At 39.6% G+C, this 16,745-nt stretch overlaps 1 long non-coding RNA gene across 1 annotated transcript in view; it reads left to right on the forward strand.

Annotated features, from left to right (window-relative positions):
- LOC119088851 overlaps positions 1 to 15,200 on the forward strand; it is a 17,124-nt gene extending 1,924 nt beyond the window's left edge. Inside the window, exon 2 of the long non-coding RNA XR_005092586.1 lies at positions 15,105 to 15,200. This is a non-coding gene — a long non-coding RNA (uncharacterized LOC119088851). The remainder of the gene's footprint in view (positions 1 to 15,104) is intronic.
- The last annotated feature ends 1,545 nt before the right edge of the window (positions 15,201 to 16,745 follow it).

Consider the following 16,745-nt stretch of genomic DNA (forward strand, 5'->3'; position numbering starts at 1 on the left):
TTTTTCTCCAGTCCTGCCTGGCCCACGGTCAGAACAAATCTCTCTCACCTGCCAGCCCCACAGCCACTCAGACTGAACCCAGTAAACACACAGAGACTTATATTGCTTACAAACTGTATGGCCATGGCAGGCTTCTTGCTATCTAGTTCTTATATCTTAAATTAACCCATGTCTATTAGTCTATAAGTTGCCATGTGGCTCGTGGCCTCCCAGTACCTTACATCTTGCTTGTCATGGTGGCAGTTGGCAGTGTCTCTCTGCCTCAGCCTTCCACTTCCCAGAATTCTCCTCTCTCCTTGTCCCACCTATACTTTCTGCCTGACTACTGGCCAATCAGTGTTTTATTTATTAACCAACCAGAGCAACACAATTAACATACAGAACATCCCACAGCAGCCCAGCACCGAGATTTTCATTTAATAACTGTTGTGTGACAAAAGTTTCCTGGAGAGACTCAAAACACACATCTACTCGCCCAGATAGGGATATTACCACAGACCAAAGTACAGATGTCACCAAAGTCCAACTTGATGATCCGATGAGTTTTATTGGGGTTACTTACAGGAATATGGGTGAGGGTTAATTATAGGAGCATAAATGACTCAAAAATAGCTGTATCACCAAAGCCCACCCCAGCATGGGTAACAGCTCACAAAGCTGGGAACCTGGAGCCCACTGTACATTCTTCAGGTAGCTCAACAGGTTGAATGTCCTTTCTATGTAACCTAGTTGGTCTAAACATCTTCCAGGCATCTTTGGCTGGTTTGTTTTCTTCTTTCAGGCAACTGGTCTCGTCTCAGTCTTCTTTGTAGCTTTTCTCCTCTGGGAATCTTCTTTACAGATCAGCTTGTCTTCTTCTTCTTCTTCTTCTTCTTCTTCTTCTTTTTTTTTCTTTTTTCTTCTTTTCTTCTTCTCCTCCTCCTCCTCCTCTCCTCCTCCTCCTCCTCCTTCTTCTTCTTCTTCTTCTTTTTCTTTTTGTTTTTCAAGACAGGGTTTCTCTGTGTAGCTTTGGAGCCTGTCCTGGAACTCACTCTGTAGACCAGGCTGGCCTCAAACTCACAGAGATTCGCCTGCCTCTGCCTCCTGAGTGCTGGGATTAAAGGTGTGTGCCACCACCACCCGGCCCTTCTTCTTCTTTTTTTTTTTAATGAAGAAAAATTTTCATTCATTTTACACACCAATCAAAGATCCCCCTCTTCCCTCCTCCTGCCTCCCCGTTCAGCCTCCCTCTCCTAACCCATCCCCCTCTCCCCACCCACAAGAAGGCAAGTCCTCCCATTGGGAGGCACATTCAGTAGAGGCAAGTCCAAGCCCCTTCCCCCTGCCTCAAGGCTGCACGAGGTGTCCTATCATAGATAGTGGGCTCCAAAAAGTCCACTCATGCACAAGAGATGGATTCTGATCCTAATGCCAGGGGGCCTCCCAAGCAGATCTAGCTACACAACTGTTTTACCATGTAGAAGGCCTAGTCCAGTCCCATGTAGGTTCCACAGCCATTGATCCAACTTTCATGAGTTCCTTCTAGTTTGGTTTGGTCATCCCTGCATGTTTACCCATCATGCTTCTGATGCACTTGCTCATAGAATCCCTCTTCTCCCTCTTTGACTGGACACCTGGAGCTCTGTCTGGTGTTTGGCTGTAGATATCTGCATCTGCTTCCATCAGTCATTGGAGAAAAGTTCTGTGATGACAGTTAGGGTATTCACCGGTCTGATCTCTGGGGCAAGCCCGTTCAGTTCAGGTCCCCTCTCTACTATTGCTAGTAGTCCAGGCTGGGGTTGTCCTTTGGGATTCCTGGCAACTTCCCTAGCACCCACTGGGTTTCTCTCTATCCCCATGATATCTCTCTCTATCATGGTATCTCTTTCAATGCATTACCTCCCTCCATGTTTCAGCTCAACCCTCCCATTCTCTTAATGTTCTCATCACCCATCCTGTACCCTCCATTGCCCACCCCTCATCCCAAGTTTACTCATGGAGATATCATCTATTTCCCCTTCCCAGGGTGGTCCATGCATCCTCTTTGGGTCTTCACTGTTAGTTAGCTTCTCTGGAGTTGTAGGTTGTTGCCTGATTACCCTTTGCTCTATATCTAGTATCCACTTATGAGTGGGTATATACCATGTTTGTTCTGAGGAGTCTGGGTTACTGTCTGAGTCTTCTTGACAGCTCAGCTTCCTTCAGTCTGAGAGGAACTTTCAGTTTTTATTGTTTTCTCTGGCAAGATGGTTGGTCTAGTGAATCTGGTCAGTTTTAGGGACTTCCTGAAACTATTGTGAGCTGACCTCTCTGCCTAAGGAGCTTCCTTGCAGGATGGAATGTTTCACTTTCAGAGGAATCTATTAGACAACAATAATCCATGTCTTACTGGAGCAGCATTGTCTACCCATGCAAGGCAAATCCATCCAAACTTTTAAAATGTGTTTTAAACATTAACTTAGAAAGCAGCTGGTTTCAATAAAGCTTTTAATTAATTCTTATTTCTAAAGAATGTCTCTGGGATTTTGGTTGGGACGGAATTGAATTTATAGATGGCTTTGGGTAGGAGAACCGTTATTACATTAATCACACCCATCGTGAGTATGGGAGATCTTTCCATCTCCTAGTACTTTCCTTAGTTTCTTTCTGCAGCATTTTGAAGGTTTCATTATAGAGCTCTTTTACAACTTTGGTTAGAGTTATTTTAAGGTAGTTTACTTTTTGAGGATATGGTGAAGGGGATTTTCCACTAATTTCTTTCTCAGTACTCCTGGAATCCGTATATATGAAGGCTACTGATTTTCTTTAGTCAGATTATACTTTATTTAAAGAATAATTAAAGCATAATTCCTCTATAATCATTTATTCATTTTGGTGTCCTCTGAGTGACTGTTGACACCAATAGTAAACAACAAAACTCCTTCTGAACATCTCACATCTATGGCTACTGATTTTTGTGTGTTACTTTAATTGAATTAATTGTTGAAAGTATTTATCAGTTCCAAGTATTTTTTTTTATTTTTTTTTTTTTTTTATAAAGTCACTGGGATATCTTATTTTTAGAATATATCTGTATTATATATATATCTGTATCTGCTAATCTAGTTTCTAATTATTTCATGTTAGGATGACCAGGCAGTTGGTGAGAGAGGGTACTGAAGTCACCCAATGCTGCTGTGCTGGAATTAATCTACAACTTTACATCTAGTAGTATTTTGTCAAATTGGGTGCATCTATATTAGTGTTATATATCCTTAGAATTGTAACCGTCTCATTGATGGATTCTTCCCTTAATCACCATGAAATGGCTTTTGTTATTTTTCTTTCTGATTAGTTTTGGTTTAAAGAAGTCTATTTTGTCAGCTGTTAGAATGGTGGCCCCTGCTAATTTCCTAGGTACGTTTGCTGAGAATACTTTTTCCCATCCTCTCACCGTAAGGTAACGTCTGTCTTTTGTGTTGAGATGGGCTTGGTTTCTTGGAGGCAGCAAACAAATGACTCCTACTTTTGATTCAGTCTATTAGTCTGTGCCTTTGGATTGTGGGACTGAGACCATTAGTAATCAGAGTTGCTATTAATCATTGTGTACTGATTCCTGATATTGTTTTAATTTTGTAGTTCTTTTCTTCTTGTCTCCTAGCTTTACTATTTTTCTAGCACATGTTATTCTTCTTTGTGCCTTGTAGATGAATTTATTGCTTCAGCTTAATATTTCCTCAAGTATATTTTGTAGAGCTAAATTACTGCTTACAAATTCCTTTGATCTATTTCTATCATGGAAACTTATTTTTTCCTTTAATTATGATGGATAGCTTTGCTGGGTAAAGTATGCTGGGTTGGTAGTAAAGATACATCTTTCTAGGCTCTACTGGTGCTTAGAGTTTCAGTTTACAAATCTGGTGTTGCTTTGAAGGGATAGCATGTGTGTGTGAGACTTTAAATATTTTTCTGCTCTTGCTGTACTCTTTGTTCTCTATGTTTAGTGTTTTATTGCAATATGATGAGCAAGGATTCTTTTCTGGTCTTGTCTATTTGATATCCCAAATGCCTCCTGTACCTAGATTGATATATCTTATCCTAATGCTGAGAAAGTTTTCTGTTAAGAGGCCCTCTGAATAGGTGAGACAGTTGATTGGCTTGATCTGTTTGGGAGGCATCTAGGCAGTGGTACCAGATCCTGGGCTCATTGCATGAGTTAGCTGTTTGAAACCTGGGACTTATGCAGGGACGCTTGGCTCAGTCTGGGAGGAGGGGACTGGACCTGCCTAGACTGAGTCTACCAGGTCGATCTCAGTCCTCAGGGGAGGCCTTGCTCTGGAGGAGATGAGAATGGGGGGTGGGCTGGGGGGAAGGGGAGGGAGGTAGGAAGGGGGAGAACAAGGGAATCTGTGGCTGTTATGTAGAACTGAATGGTATTGTAAAATAAAATAAAATTAAATTAAAAAAAGAGACCCTTTTGAAAATGCTTCCTTCCAGTTGGATGTAGTAGTGCACACCTTTCATCCCAACACTTGGGAGGCAGAGGCAGTTGGATCTCTGAGTTTGAGACCAACCTGGTCTATGGGGTGAGTTCCAGGACAGTCAGGGCCACACAGAGGAAACCTGTCTCAGAAGACAAAACAAAACAAACAAACAAAACTCAAAAGGAAATATTTTCTATGCATTTAAAATGAAATTCTTAATTCAGATATGCAGGTTCTTATGTGGGCCAGGGGTCTGTAGTCAGGTCCTCATGCTTGTGTGACAAGAATTCTTATGAACTGAGGCATCTTTCCAGACCTGATGAACTAACTCCCTTAGGTTGAAGAAACAGATGCAGTTCGAGAATAAAGAAGATTTTTTTTTGTGCAAATTGGAATGGTATGTCAAAACTCAGGATGAGAAACAAGGCCTCAGGATATAGGTGTAACTAAAAAATTGAGGCCATTAAATTTTGTGTGTTTGTTACATAAGTTATCCCCCATTTGTTTACATATTTTTCTGACAACTGATTTCATAATTTCTCTACTCTGGAAAATTGATTTCTAGGCCTGTAGGTCTTATTCAGTTAGTAAAACACTTGCCGAGCATGCCTGAGGCCTGGGTTTAATTCTTAACACGGGGCAAAATATGTTCCAACAGCTTCATGATTTATATAAAGTTTAGATACCCAGAGTGAAGCTTGAACTGTCTTTTATGATCACATCAAAAATACCTGGGGCAAGAACCATCAACAGCTAGTGGAATGATGTGGACAACCAGTTAATCACTGAATTTGTAATCCAAAGTGTAAAATAAATACTGTGCTGATACAATGATTGGATAATAAGTAAGTGGAGAAGAAGAGGTAGATTTGCAAAGGAAAGGTCGTCCCCCCATCCTCTCACACATATGTATATACTGTATTGATAAAGAAGTGAGCTTTAACTCCCCACTCTTCAGAGGTAGCTGCCCAGAGTAACTTACAGTTGCTGCAGGCTGAAAAGGGGGGAAAGAATAACTTTAGAATGTAGAAACCAACAATTACCACATTAACCACATGACAAATACTAACATCAATAAGCCATATTAATAGTAAATAGCCTTGATACAATGAGGTGTGAACTAGTGATTTCTGTTGCCTTTCCCTCAAAATCCAGAGCCGGAGTCTAATCATGATAAAAACATAAGAAAAATTCTAATTAGACAACATTTAGTAAACACCAAGCAAGGACTCCTTTTAAACTACCAAGTCTTAATATAACGGGTTAATATTGATTCATCAACTGCAAGAGATATTCTATAACAATGTAATATGTTAGTAGTCCAAGAAATCAGGCATAGGCATAGGCTATACTGTCTTCATAGATTTTTTATGAGATGAATGAAATAATGTCATTTTCATGAAAAATGTGTGGAACAGGAAAGCATATGTCAGACTCAGACAAGTATTATATTTTCTCTCATGTGTGGATTCTAAAATAAACACATGCAAATCGGAGGGAGACTCATGAGAGAGTAGAAGGGAGATAAGCATGTGCAACAGAGGGATAAATATGATCAAAATGCCACATGTACATGTATGAAAATGTCATAATGAAACCTACTATTTTGTATAATTAATATACACTAATAAAATATAAAAATAAAATGATTGTATTTTATGTAGTTAATATACAGTGTTTTACATAATAAACATTACTAAATTAAAAATAAAAGTCTTCTGAAATAAAATACTTATTTAAAGACAAAGCTACAAAGAGAATCCCTAGAATCACAAACGTGTGCCGGGCCTGGAGTACAGCCAGTCCCTAGAGAGGCACCAGAAGAAGAAGTTCAATGGAATACTAGTATTACTTTACACCGAATGGGATTGGCATAAAGGCAAGAAAAATGAGTATCATTAGCAAATTAAAAATGAGGCTATTAAAATGTTTCGCTATAATCAGTCCATATTGATTAGCTCTGTAGGAAACTGTCAATATTCTTTATCAGGAGTTTTTATTTTTAATTAAAAAATTTCCATAAAGTATGTTTTGATTATAGTCTCTCCCTCTATTCCTCCCAGACCCTCCCTATATCCATACTCATCCAACTCATGTCATCTTTCTGTCTCTCTCAAAAACACCAAAAAAGGAAAATCAAAATAAACAAACAAAACCCCAATAAGACAAAAATATACCAAACACACACACACACACACACACACACACACACACACACAAAAGAGAAAAGAGAAGAGAGAGAGAGAGAGAGAGAGAGAAGAGAGAGAGAGAGAGAGAGAGTCTGTTTTGTATTGACCAACTCTTCCTGGGCCTGGGGCCTGCCCTGGAGTATGGTTGATACACCCAGTGACAGTCGTTGGAAAAAACTGATTTTTTTCCTTTCCCAGTAGGTATCAATTGCAAATAGCTTCTTGGCTAAGGTGGGACTTTGATTCCACTTCCCCTTCTTCTCTGTGCTGCGCCTTGGTCTGGTTGGAACTCGTTCAGGACTTTGTGTGTGCTGTCACAGACTCTGAGTTCCTATGAGTATCAGCCTTGTGTCTGGAAGATGCTCTTTCCTTGGAGCCATCCATCACCTCTGGCTCTTACAATCTTTCTGCCTTGTGGGGTTCTCCTGACCCCACCGAAGAATTAGGCCCACTGCTGCAGCAGACCTTGACTGAGGAGGTAGTGTGCCACTGACCCATCACTGTCACTCAGCTTTCAGGTACCCAGAGACAATCAGACTCAGTGGGGCGTGTCAAGCAGGAACTCCTTTATTAAGCATCAGCACACCCTTTATAAAGCACCAAAGCACAAGCCAGCTTTCCTTCTACCAATCACAGCAAAGGTCATGTATCCACAAACCTCTCTGGGCATAGCTCAGCAATGCATCTACATCATCTCTCCTGATCCCAAGAGCCAATCATAAATTTTGGTAAACAAGTTAGGTCCCCACCTAGTTCACTTCATCTCAGATCCATCTTTGGCTTTTGTAGCCCAACACCCGTGCTTGGCATACCCACACTGCCTCTTCTGCATAGATCTCTTAGCCTTAGGGAAAGGGTTTGATAAAGATATCCCATTTAGGGCTGGGCAATCCAAAGTCTCATTCTCTGAACATTGTCCACTTGTGGGTCTCTGTGTTGACTATCATCTAGCAAGAAGAATCTTCTCTGACAATGGTTGAATAATGCACTGATCTTAGAGGTTTTTGTTTGACCTCCTGAGCTTTTTATTTTCAGTTTTGTATCAATTTGGGTTTTCTTTAGTGATTGTATTTCTTGTTAAATTCACTTTCCTGTTTTGAAATTGTTTTCATTATTTCATTCAGCTGTTTTGGTTTTAATGGTCTTCATTATGACATTTATTCATATCATCTTTACTTGAATATATTCATAATTTGCTATTTTGAAGCCCTTGTCTTGTGCTTCAGCTAAATTTCTTTTCTCTGGACTATTATAGTAGGGTTGCTGGTTTCTGGAAAAGGTATATTGCCTTGGTTGTTTGTGTTTTTGCCCTAGGATCTTGGCATCTGGAGTTTTGACGTTTGAAGTGTTTCTTGATGCAGATACCTTTGTTGGGTGGATGTTCTGTTCTTTGATTGCTGTTGCCCACTCTGGGAACAAGTTTAGAGGCTGTGGGGTCGTCGAGTTCCATCCAATGTGTTTGCTGTGTGGTCCATAGTAGAGAGTGGTTATGTGGTTGGCGGTGAGTTACAGAAGAATGGAGATGGGCTAGAAGGAATGGCTGAAAGAAGCCGTGGGGAAGAACTAGGGGGACTCTGGATTCCTACCAAGAGGCCAAGCAATATTATGAAGGTGGACTGAGGACATTCTTAATACTGTTAAAGACTTTCAAAATTTTGTCAACTCACCTGTAAAGTATCTATCAATATCACCCACTTAACATAGCCAAAGAAGGCAGGGGAAAAGTAAAAGCACAGAGTGGTGTTGAACGAGAAATAAGGTGATTTAGAATATCTTCAAAAATGAGAAGAAAGATTATGGCTGTAGCATGTTTGGATCCCTGTCCTACATACTTCCACAAGGCTGCCTCTGATTCACTAGATTTCTAGGATTGACTATTTGGCTAACCACCATAGAATGTGAACATGTTTTGTTCTGAGAATCTCCTAACAAGTTGAAAGGAAATCCTGTATTCTGCTACCCTTCTTGGGATACTCATAGTTGAAAAATCCAAGGTAAAAACCTACGCTGGGCATAATAGGTAGGAGATGAGGTTTTGGGACTTTACTTAATTTTGAAGATTGTCAGTGTCCTTTACAGATTAATATAGATGGTGAATGTTATGGTTTTGGTATGAAATGTTCCCCACAAAACCCACATGTGGAAGGCTTTGGGAAGTGTGTGAATCATGAAAGCTCTGATCTATTCAGTGGATTGATCTATTGATGGATTCCTAATTTGGTGGCCACATTGGAAGATACAGAAATGACAAGATGGGGTCTCACTGAAGGGAATACATCAATGAGAGTGTGCCCTTGAATGGTAGACCTGTCTTGTGGCCTGCGATTCCTTACTGTTATCAGGTGGGCAGCTTTACCTCATCACACGTTCCCTGCCATGTCTGTCTTGGTGGAGTATTGGAACCAAAGTAATCAACTCAGAAAATGTATGGACAGAAACCTTCTGAAACCATGAACTAAATAGCCAAGTAAGCCTTTCATACTTTAAAACGGTTTCTCACTGATTTTTTTTTTTTTTTGTGTGTGTGTTCAAGTAGTGATAATCTCCTAAAGACAGTGTTTTATTTTGGAACTAAGTAGTGATTAAACTATCAACACCATTATTAGGTTCAGAACAACATGGCAGAGAGAACAGTTTCTACTATTTGGAAAGCAAAGGACATGTAGAATATTGCCTTGTGTAGAGGATTAACCCATGGATGGTGGATATGGGCAGCTTCAGGTACTCTTAGAAGGAATGCTGCTGGAGGAGTCAGGGCATTATCTCGTTGCTGGATTCATCAGATGTTCTGTTGGAAATTTTAATAGGCAGATACCAACTGAACAGTGGAAGGCATAGGGATTTGGTTGAGATCTGCCTCCTAGGGTATAAATGAATGGGGTTGGGGTAGGTTCACAAGATAAACGGAGGATCTAAAAAAAGTAGCTAACTTTTACATCCCTTACAATTCAGCATCTTCCCCTCTGAGGGGCAAATTTGTATTTCTAATATTAAGAGATGACTCTGTTTGTCATCATGGATGATATTAATTTAGTCACCATCTGAAACCTATCTTAGCCAGTATTCATGTTGGCTATATAAGCAAGAGAGAAGAGAAAAAGATGATTAAGCAACATAAAACAGAGCTGTTGCATGTCTACATTTAGAGATGAACACATGGCCTAAATTGACCATGGAAAGTACCGTCTTCCATCTCTGATTCCATGTGAACTGTCGTCATAACAGTTCAGCTAAGTGTGATTGCTGGCCAAGGACAGGGACACAAAAGGTCATTCTTGGAGGTCTGGATACACCCTACCTCAATCTTAGCCTCCTCCCATGACTAACTTATATAAATCATATCTTCCAAGAAAATTAATCTCCTTCCTTCAATTGTTGGTTCAGAGCCATGATTAATTCAAAATAGTCCAAGGGTTGGAAATGTCTCTCCTACAATGTCCAATGCCGTTACTGCTAGCCAGTTTTTTTCTCCATTATTTTATTTGACTTTAAGATCCAAAATATTTTTCTAAGATATCCCTTTCCTTTTGGAATTGTAAACAAATACAATAACGATTCATATTTTCCCAGTGAAGTAGATATTGTTACAGAGAACATATGGGTCCATGGCTTTCTCACTCTTGAGCTAATGTCTTATGAATGTGTTGATATATGATCTACGTGTTGAAAACAAAGTTTGAATGGGCTCAGCATACCCAGAAAAACACCAAAGCCAAAACAACAACAGTAAGAACACAGAATAATGCAGCCTCGGCTTTCATTTCACTAAACCATTACATGTGTAGTGATAAAACATCTTTTTTTTTTTTTTGTTGACATTTGGACCTCCCAAACACAACAAATTAAAAAATCACTTGGTGGGAGCTGGTGATGCTGACTCACACCTATAATCCCTGGACTCTGCACGTGTGTAAGTCCAGCATGACTATATTTCAAGGGTCACGGAGCGATGACTCAGTAGTCAAGCATGCTCGCTATACAATACTTTGACTGGAGTCTAATACTAGCGCCCATGTAACAAGTAGGGCAGTCTATGTACACCCATAACTCCAGCTCAGAGGGAAGCAGAGGTAGAAGGACCTCTGGGACTTGCTGGCTTCTAGCCTGGTTGAGAAACTTCAAGTGCAACACTCAGGGAGAGTGTGTGTATGTGTGTGTCCCTGTCCCATTGAGTCTAATTAGGATTACTCGCTTGAGCTTGGATAGGAGGTTATTTACTGAGCACTGGCAATTTACCAGCAGCTATTTTGCTAACACTATTAACTGCCAATAGTTCCTCCTGGGCAGGAGGGGCTTAATGAGCCCCTCCCCATGCATAACAATACTGACAGGCCCACACTGCTCAGGTCTTGGGCAGGTAACCACAGCTGCTATGAGTTTATGAGTACCGTGGCATGTCATGGTCAGAAGATAGCATTTCACTGTAGCCTTCCTCATCTTTTAGCTCTTAAATTCGTTTTGCCATCTCTTCCCAACAATCTCTATATTTAAAAATGTGTCACAGTTCCAAATGTTGAAGGCAATTGCATATTTAGGAAAATATATTTCTTTAAATTGAGTTCATTAACTGGATAGGCAGTTTCAATCCCTTGCATTAACCACTTATTTTTTATTTTGAGACCAAGTTTCATGTTTCTTAGGTTGGCCTTGAGTTTGCTGTGAAGCAAAAGATGACCTTGAACTTCTGATCTTTTTGCCTATACCTCCTTAGTGCTAGGACTAGAGGTATGTACCACTATATATAATTTATAAGGAGCTGGGAATTGAACCCAGGGCTTCCTCTATATTAGGCAATCTTATCACCAACTATACCCCTATCTTTATACTAGGTGATTTTTAAATGAATCTTCAAATAATGGTTTTTATAATTCTATATGGATAGATAACAATAAGAACAGGAGCCATATATAGCAATTGTTAACAACTGTGTCACATTCTTTTTGCTTTAAGGGTATGTTGTAGTATGTTAGTGCAGAACAGAGGTATTATTAAGGCGTGACAATGATTTTCACTTATTGAGAATGGAAAGGGTTTTGAAGACAATAATATAGATATGAAAAAGGCTTTTAGAGTACTTATAAGCAGTGCTTTTATGAAATGTAAATGCACAAGTGTGCTAGGTGATTAGGGATCAATAGTCTAAACCCCAGTGGGACAGTAACTTGGGACTAGATTTATGGAAGTCAACTCAGTCACCAAGTGTATCACTAAAAGGATAGTAAGAGCCTATGGCAGGATCCAGTTATTGGTCACATGACCTGATATAGGGAGGAGATAAAAGCTTAGATGGATCTTATGGAAGCTTGCCAATACTTGTCTCCATAATACATGAAGGAACTCTGACAGTATGCTACTCCTGGGAGTTTGGCATTAAATTCGAGGGGCAGCAATTCTAGTGTTTGCTGTTTTCAGATTCCCAAGCATGGCTCTCTAATGTAGGCAGAAGACAGAAGTCTATTCTATTATCCCTCCAACACTCCCTCCCCCTTTTTTTCTCTCTCTGCTGGGACTTACTCCAGAGAGATGGGAAATGCTAGTGTGTAACATGCAGCATTTACCATGCTCCAGTTGGATTAAGATAACACATATAGAGCTTGAACCCTGTTTGAGAGAAGAAATATCATCTCATTCTTTCTAGAAAAAAATTATTTACATATTTGTGCTTTAATCAGAGATATTCCCTGTCTAACTCGGAAAGTTAATTCAATTTAAGGAGATAATTTTATTTCTAAATGATAACCATCAGAATTATTCTTCCCTGAAAGTATTTTTACTAAAGAAAATATTTATGTCTATAATGGAAGACACAGAATTTACTGTGCCCAGAACAATGAGGAAAAAAGGATGGGAGGTTTATAAACAGAACGAGAGTGAGAAAGGAGAAGACTAAAGTGATTAAGTTTCAGAACTTAATTTAGAAAATTTAAAAAGTTAGTATTGTGTATTTGTGTGTAGGTGTATGCAGGCAAGTGCAGGTGCCCATGGAGGCCAGAGGTACCAGGTCTACTGGATGTGGAGTTATGTGTGGACACTGGGAACCAAACAAGTCTTCCCGAAGAACAGTAAGGGTGCTTAACTGCTGAGCCATCTCTCCAGCTCCCTTAAACATTTCAGTAAAGTCAGATGAACGCAAGTGTTAGAAAAATTAGTTTAGGGTTGCAGTAAAACATAAATAGCAAAGTTTACCATTTTGTCTGTTTTAAGGCATACGTTAGTGACATAAGGTAATTCATGTTGTTGACCAACCATCACCATCACCCTTCTCCAGATTCACCCCTCCCCCCTCTAAATAGAAACTCTGTTCCCATCGACAAATACCTCTTCATTGTCCTCTTTTCCTCAGGTCTTACCAACTACCATGCTAATTCTTGTCTTCATGAGTTTAATTACACTAGATGCTTCACAGAAGTGTAATCACACAGTAGTTGTTCGTTTATGGCAAATCCTTATGGACATTTCATAGCATTTTAGAAATGAATGAAGGCATACTTTCACATGAAGGATGGTGTGAGTGTGGACCAGAAGATACTGGAGGAAGCAGAGGAGCCTGGAGACAGAGGTGGCTCAAGAACAATGATGGAGGGTCCACTTCAAGCTGATGGAGTCTTACCACAAGGGTTAATTTTGCCTGAGAGCTCCTTTGTTACTGTGGAGGTCCTGAGGAGTGTGTGAACTCAGGGCTCGTTCCCTTTGAAAAAGTTTTTCCGGGTTAGAACTGGGTAGGGTCTAATGCATAGTACTTTGTTCTTTAGCCATCTAGGGCATGGTTTAGAGAACTTTCTATATACCTTTCTGGAAGTTCAAGCAGAATGAGCCTCATGTGCCCACACTGGCATTACTAATAAAATCCCTTTAAAAGGCTCTTATTTCTTCTCATTCCCCGCCCCTGTCTCTCCTAGCCACTGGATTTACTTTTCCACAAATGATTTGCTCACAAGCCGGTCACTCTGTCTACTTTTGAGGACTGTCACTCCAAGGAACTTGTTTTGGGTCAAGTGTTTATCCATTTGTTATGCATGAGTTGAAATGTAACAATGCATTGTCTTCTGCCCCTCTTTTCTTACAATCTCCTAAGTATTGAAGTCCTAATGCCTAGTACTGCAGAGTGTGATTTGGAGAAAGGGCTGTGGTAGATGCTAGTAGTTCAGCTGAGGTGAGTGAGCTGCTGTTACTGACATTCTCATAATACAAGATATAGACTTATGAGATAATGTGCTGCCATAGCATGTTGGTAGATCTTGTGGCTTAATACTTATACTCTGTTAATGGGATGGCATACCATCAATTAATTTTTAAACATTAAACAAATCTTGTGTTATAGAGATCAATTCCACTTGGTCATCATGTATAACCCTTTAGATACACTCTTGAATATGGTTTTATATATATATATATATATAATTTTTATTTTCTTAGAGACTTTCATAAAACATATTTTGATTATATTCATGTTCTATTCCTTCCCTCAAATCCCAGGTTCCTCCCCTGACCCCAAGGAAGAGACTGTACATCTCATAGCAGAATCTTTGTCCTTCGGCTCTTACAATCTTTATGCCCCTCTCCTGAGTCTTATGTGTAAGAGTTGTGTTGTAAATGTATTAATTGGGTCTGGGCACCCTACTTCTTCATTTTGACCAGTTGTGGCTTTCTGTAATGGCCCCTGTCTGCCTCCAAAAGAGGCCTTTTTGATTAGGAGTGAGAGCTACATTAACTATGGCTATAAGGATAAATATTTAGAAGACAGTGAAAAATCATGTTGGTTTAGGAAACCATCAATAGTAAGGTCTCCTTTAGAGCCCATGAACTTACCAGCCACAGGTAGTTGACTAAACATTAGTGAGTGCCTTTTATGAATTCCTTCCTGCTGAATAGGCCTTAAAAATCCAATTAGCTGACTGTTGGTTACCCCCAGGATATAAGTGCCACTATTGCACCTGTATGAATATCTTGTCGTGCCGGACATAATATTTTATTGATAATTGTTTGACCAATGTTTATCAGAGAAATCAGTCCATAGCTTTCTTTTCTTGTGGTGATTTTTGCTTTGGCATCATGGTGGTGGTATTGTCACAAATGAGTTGGGAAGTATAACCCGTTCTAAATTTTATAAAAGTTGAGGAGAATTGATAATTTTTCTATGAATGTTTGAATGAATCCAGCTGTGAAGCCATCTGGTTCCAGACTTTTCTTCTGTAGGAGACTTTTGATCAGTGGCACTTCTTCATAACAGTAATAATCTATCAAAAAAAAAAAACCCATAGAAAACAATCCAATTTATGACAGGTATTTAGTCGTTCGTTAGGGAAAGCGAATGAAAACCACACTGAAAGTTAGGGTGACTGTTGTCAAAAAGATATTGGAGATGTTCCTTCTATTCCTAGGACCATCAGTAAAACGGACGCAAGTGGACATGCTTATTAAGCAAATTCATTCGGACTCAGGATGATACATGTCTCATTTTTTTTTTCTACAGTGTGTTTCCTAGATAATATGTGGACCGAGAAAATCATTTATGTGTCTGTGACACAGAAGTGGAAGTGAAACTGAGTTGGGAACCAAGGAGACGACTGTGAGTACAGTGGGGTGACAGGAGGCAGGGGGGGGGTTGGTGCGTAGTTGACAGATAGCATCTGCTTATGTGAAAGTGTCCTTGTGAGACACCACAGTACCACGTACAGTGGTTATATATATATATACTTAAAGAGGGAGAGCAAGGGCTGCTGAGAATGTGGAGGGAAAGGGACACACATGTACTGTTGGTGAGAGTGCAGGTGGGGATATCCATTATGGAAAACAGTATGGAGTTTTCTCAGAGAATTAAAAAAAAAAATGACTGTTTACTCCAGCAGTCCCCATACTGAATATGAAACCAGTGCCTCACACAAGGATCTGCAGCTCTTTTGTCTGCCGCAGGGTTATTCATAGTAGTCGAGCCGTGGAGTGATCTAAATTTCCATGCATGCATGCATGAAGAAAGTGTGGCATAAGTTTACACATATACTATTAGGTAGTTAATAATAAAGATAGTGCCATTTGTGTCAGCATGGGAAAAGCAGGTGCATATCATACTGTATTCAGATAATACAGACAGAAAGGTATGCTGTATGATCTCAAGTATACATAGACTCTCCTGACACATCTGGATAAGAAGGCTATAGATTAGTAGCTAGGAAGGAAAAATAGTGGATACAGAATGGAGAAAGTAGATCCAACTTGCAGAAATACAGGATTACTAAGCCTAGAGCCAGTGTGAGAACTACACTAATTAGTAACAACAACAACAGCAACAACGACACCATAGTATAGATTGGAAATCTGCCAAGAGAATGTATTTTCCATCCTTTTATCATATGCACATGCAAACACACAGCTGTGTTATTGAGCTTGGCTGCAATGATAATCTTAACTGTAAGATCCTGTGCACAATGAGCCATCATATTGTAAACACTGGCGACATATTAAAAAAATCGCAAACATAAGACAGCCAAATTTTCTAACCCTTTACTCACATCAGTGCTACATTGTATCCATTCTATTGGTTTTTTTTTTTTTAGAGCACACAGCTAGGCAATGTTTACTAGTCCCATCTATAGATGAAGTTATGTGACAAAACTCCCTGCCAAAATTGATTTAACTGGATATAAGTGTGCATATGAAGCCAAGGATGTAAGTCAATATTAGCTAGAAGAATTATGATGCAGAAAAAAAAATCAATGAAGTATCTTTGAGTTAATAATAAAGGCTTCTCGATCGGAACAAAGGCTCAGACGTCCAACTCCTTTCTGATATCCAAGCCAGCTAATCTTCAGTGAATCTCAGGATCAGACAAAAGCTTGTTTGTGGAGCTTTATTGGTATTTCAAGGTCTGTGGAAAATGATGAGACGTTCTGTGTGCATGGTGAATCTTAAAGTGGATGCTGTAACATGTATCTATAACTAACCTATTATTTATTGTTGCTTCAAGGTTCCTGGACAAAGCATGATTGTTTACACTTCAAAAAAAATGTCTTTGCAGTAGTAATTATCTGCTGCAGACATGGTAGCCTAACAAATACTTTCTTACTAATTAGGAATGCTGCTGGGCAAGGTTGTGAATAAATACATTGCCTTTGGT

The sequence above is a fragment of the Peromyscus leucopus genome, chromosome 12, assembly GCF_004664715.2.
Source record: "Peromyscus leucopus breed LL Stock chromosome 12, UCI_PerLeu_2.1, whole genome shotgun sequence".
Taxonomy (NCBI): domain Eukaryota; kingdom Metazoa; phylum Chordata; class Mammalia; order Rodentia; family Cricetidae; genus Peromyscus; species Peromyscus leucopus.